Genomic DNA, 5000 nt, shown 5'->3' with positions numbered 1-5000 from the left:
CCAACTCAGGGGCAGAAGTGCTGAAATGAGGCCGAGTTGCCTGGTTCCCTAAAGCGGCCAAAAAAAGAGCAAAGTGCCGGTGTCCGCCCGGTTCCCCAAACGCCCCTGGTCGCCCAACTCAGGGGAGAAGTGCTGAAATGAGGCCGAGTTGCCTGGTTCCCTAAAGCGGCCAAATATTAGGCAAAGTGCCGGTGTCCGCCCGGTTCCCCAAACGCCCCTGGTCGCCCAACTCAGGGGCAGAAGTGCTGAAATGAGGCCGAGTTGCCTGGTTCCCTAAAGCGGCCAAAAAAAGAGCAAAGTGCCGGTGTCCGCCCGGTTCCCCAAACGCCCCTGGTCGCCCAACTCAGGGGAGAAGTGCTGAAATGAGGCCGAGTTGCCTGGTTCCCAAAATCGGCCAAATATTAGGCAAAGTGCCGGTGTCCGCCCGGTTCCCCAAACGCCCCTGGTCGCCCAACTCAGGGGCAGAAGTGCTGAAATGAGGCCGAGTTGCCTGGTTCCCTGGAGCGGCCAAATATTAGGCAAAGTGCCGGTGTCCGCCCGGTTCCTTAAACGCCCCTGGTCGCCCAACTGACCGGCAGAAGTGCTGAAATGAGGCCGACCTGCCTGGTTCCCTGGAGCGGCCAAATATTAGGCAAAGTGCCGCTGTCCGCCCGGTTCCCCAAACGCCCCTGGTCGCCCAACTGACCGGCAGAAGTGCTGAAATGAGGCCGACCTGCCTGGTTCCCCGGAGCGGCCAAATATTAGGCAAAGTGCCGCTGTCCGCCCGGTTCCCCAAACGCCCCTGGTCGCCCAACTCAGGGGAGAAGTGCTGAAGTCAGGCCGAGTTGCCTGGTTCCCTGAAACGGCCAAATATTAGGCAAAGTGCCGCTGTCCGCCCGGTTCCTCACACGCCCCTGGTCGCCCAACTTACCGGCAGAAGTGCTGAAGTCAGGCCGACCTGCCTGGTTCCCTGGAGCGGCCAAATATCAGGCAAAGTGCCGCTGTCCGCCCGGTTCCCCAAACGCCCCTGGTCGCCCAACTGACCGGCAGAAGTGCTGAAATGAGGCCGACCTGCCTGGTTCCCCGGAGCGGCCAAATATTAGGCAAAGTGCCGCTGTCCGCCCGGTTCCCCAAACGCCCCTGGTCGCCCAACTCAGGGGAGAAGTGCTGAAGTCAGGCCGAGTTGCCTGGTTCCCTGAAACGGCCAAATATTAGGCAAAGTGCCGCTGTCCGCCCGGTTCCTCACACGCCCCTGGTCGCCCAACTTACCGGCAGAAGTGCTGAAGTCAGGCCGACCTGCCTGGTTCCCTGGAGCGGCCAAATATTAGGCAAAGTGCCGGTGTCCGCCCGGTTCCTTAAACGCCCCTGGTCGCCCAACTGACCGGCAGAAGTGCTGAAATGAGGCCGACCTGCCTGGTTCCCTGGAGCGGCCAAATATTAGGCAAAGTGCCGCTGTCCGCCCGGTTCCCCAAACGCCCCTGGTCGCCCAACTCAGGGGAGAAGTGCTGAAATGAGGCCGAGTGTCCTGGTTCCCAAAATCGGCCAAATATTAGGCAAAGTGCCGGTGTCCGCCCGGTTCCCCAAACGCCCCTGGTCGCCCAACTCAGGGGCAGAAGTGCTGAAATGAGGCCGAGTTGCCTGGTTCCCCAAAGCGGGCAAAAAAAGAGCAAAGTGCCGGTGTCCGCCCGGTTCCCCAAACGCCCCTGGTCGCCCAACTCAGGGGCAGAAGTGCAGGAATGAGGCCGACCTGCCTGGTTCCCTGGAGCGGCTAAAAATTAGGCAAAGTGCCGGTGTCAAACGCCCCTGGTCGCCCAGCCCAAAAAATGACAAAGTCCCACAAACGCCCCTGGTCGCCCAGCCCAAAAAATGACAAAGTCCCACAAACGCCCCTGGTCGCCCAGCCGAAAAAATGACTAAGTGCCAACAGCGCCCCTGGTCGCCCAAACACTAAACGCCCCTGGTCGCCCAGCCGAAAAAATGACTAAGTGCCAACGGCGCCCCTGGTCGCCCAGCCGAAAAAATGACTAAGTGCCAACAGCGCCCCTGGTCGCCCAAACACTAAACGCCCCTGGTCGCCCAGCCGAAAAAATGACTAAGTGCCAACGGCGCCCCTGGTCGCCCAGGATTAAAAAATGACAAAGTCACACTTCAGGCCGACTTGTGCTGAGCAGAGGCCGGCGCTCCTGGTTCCCTGGAGCGGCCAAATTAAAGGCAATGTCCCGGTGTCATCCCGGTCCCTCAAACGCCCCTGGTCGCCCAGGATTAAAATATGACAAAGTCACACTTCAGGCCGACTTGTGCTGAGCAGAGGCCGGCGCTCCTGGTTCCCTGGAGCGGCCAAATTAAAGGCAATGTCCCGGTGTCATCCCGGTCCCTCAAACGCCCCTGGTCGCCCAGGATTAAAATATGACAAAGTCACACTTCAGGCCGACTTGTGCTGAGCAGAGGCCGGCGCTCCTGGTTCCCTGGAGCGGCCAAATTAAAGGCAATGTCCCGGTGTCATCCCGGTCCCTCAAACGCCCCTGGTCGCCCAGGATTAAAATATGACAAAGTCACACTTCAGGCCGACTTGTGCTGAGCAGAGGCCGGCGCTCCTGGTTCCCTGGAGCGGCCAAATTAAAGGCAAAGTGCCGGTGTCAGCCCGGTCCCTCAAACGCCCCTGGTCGCCCAGGATTAAAATATGACAAAGTCCCACTTCAGGCCGACTTGTGCTGAGCAGAGGCCGGCGTTCCTGGTTCCCTGGAGCGGCCAAATTAAAGGCAAAGTGCCGGTGTCATCCCGGTCCCTCAAACGCCCCTGGTCGCCCAGGATTAAAATATGACAAAGTCCCACTTCAGGCCGACTTGTGCTGAGCAGAGGCCGGCGTTCCTGGTTCCCTGGAGCGGCCGAATTAAAGGCAAAGTCCCGGTGTCAGCCCGGTCCCACAAACGCCCCTGGTCGCCCAGCCACACGGCGCCCCTGGTCGCCCATCCACAAAAACGGCAAAGTGTCAAAAATGCCCCTGGTCGCCCAGCCAATAAACGCCCCTGGTCGCCCATTCATAAAAACGGCAAAGTGTCAAAAATGCCCCTGGTCGCCCAGCCACTAGCCGCCCCTGGTCGCCCATCCATAAAAACGGCAAAGTGTCAAAAATGCCCCTGGTCGCCCAGCAAACAAACGCCCCTGGTCGCCCATCCATAAAAACGGCAAAGTGTCAAAAATGCCCCTGGTCGCCCAGCAAACAAACGCCCCTGGTCGCCCATCCATAAAAACGGCAAAGTGTCAAAAATGCCCCTGGTCGCCCAGCAAACAAACGCCCCTGGTCGCCCATCCATAAAAACGGCAAAGTGTCAAAAATGCCCCTGGTCGCCCAGCAAACAAACGCCCCTGGTCGCCCATCCATAAAAACGGCAAAGTGTCAAAAATGCCCCTGGTCGCCCAGCAAACAAACGCCCCTGGTCGCCCATCCATAAAAACGGCAAAGTGTCAAAAATGCCCCTGGTCGCCCAGCAAACAAACGCCCCTGGTCGCCCATCCATAAAAACGGCAAAGTGTCAAAAATGCCCCTGGTCGCCCAGCAAACAAACGCCCCTGGTCGCCCATCCATAAAAACGGCAAAGTGTCAAAAATGCCCCTGGTCGCCCAGCAAACAAACGCCCCTGGTCGCCCATCCATAAAAACGGCAAAGTGTCAAAAATGCCCCTGGTCGCCCAGCAAACAAACGCCCCTGGTCGCCCATCCATAAAAACGGCAAAGTGTCAAAAATGCCCCTGGTCGCCCAGCAAACAAACGCCCCTGGTCGCCCATCCATAAAAACGGCAAAGTGTCAAAAATGCCCCTGGTCGCCCAGCAAACAAACGCCCCTGGTCGCCCATCCATAAAAACGGCAAAGTGTCAAAAATGCCCCTGGTCGCCCAGCAAACAAACGCCCCTGGTCGCCCAGCCGAAAAAATGACTAAGTGCAAACAGCGCCCCTGGTCGCCCAAACACTCAACGCCCCTGGTCGCCCAGCCGAAAAAATGACTAAGTGCCAACGGCGCCCCTGGTCGCCCAAACACTCAACGCCCCTGGTCGCCCAGCCTTAAAAATGACTAAGTGCAAACGGCGCCCCTGGTCGCCCAGCCGAAAAAATGACAAAGTGCCAACAGCGCCCCTGGTCGCCCAACCGAAAAAATGACTAAGTGCCCGCATCTTTTGCGTTGACCCCCCACCTCTACCCTCAAACCAAAAAGATGCGGAGGTTTGACCCAGATCTCCAAAACACTATCGGCACATATATAGGGAACAGCATTTTAAGAGCTTTTGGAGCCGAAAATATGACAAAGTCCCACTTTTTCGAAAATATGACAAAGTCCCACTTTTCGAAAATATGACAAAGTCCCACTTTTTCGAAAATATGGCAAAGTCCCACTTTTCTGAAAATATGACAGAGTGCCACTTTTATCACAAATGAGTGCCTGGCTCCCCGGCAATGTGAAACACGAACACGGACTGGAGAAGCGGGCGGCTTTGCCGCTCGCCGCGGCCTCGCTCCGGAAGGGGGGGGGCCGCTTATGAAACACGAACACGGACTGGAGAAGCGGGCGGCGTTGCCGCTCGCCGCGGCCTCGCTCCGGGTGGGGGGGGGCCGCTAATGAAACACGAACACGGACTGGAGAAGCGGGCGGCTTTGCCGCTCTTCCCGGCCTCGCTCCGAGCGGGCGGGCCGAATATTAAACACGAACACGGACCGGAGAAGCGGGCGGCTCTGCCGCTCGCCGCGGCCTTTCGGGGGGGCCGCTTATGAAACACGAACACGGACCGGAGAAGCGGTCGGCTTAGCCGCTCTTCCCGGCCTCGCTCCGAGCGGGCGGGCCGAATATTAAACACGAACACGGACCGGAGAAGCGGGCGGCCTTTTGGCTCGCCGCGGCCTTTCGGGGGGGCCGCTTATGAAACACGAACACGGACCGGAGAAGCGGTCGGCTTAGCCGCTCTTCCCGGCCTCGCTCCGAGCGGGCGGGCCGAATATTAAACACGAACACGGACTGGAGAAGCGGGCG

Source organism: Hippichthys cyanospilos, unplaced genomic scaffold (genome assembly GCF_059441005.1).
Source record: "Hippichthys cyanospilos isolate Australia breed blue-spotted pipefish unplaced genomic scaffold, RoL_Hcya_1.0 HiC_scaffold_64, whole genome shotgun sequence".
Lineage (NCBI taxonomy): Eukaryota > Metazoa > Chordata > Actinopteri > Syngnathiformes > Syngnathidae > Hippichthys > Hippichthys cyanospilos.
Note: the sequence above shows the minus strand (reverse complement) of the source record.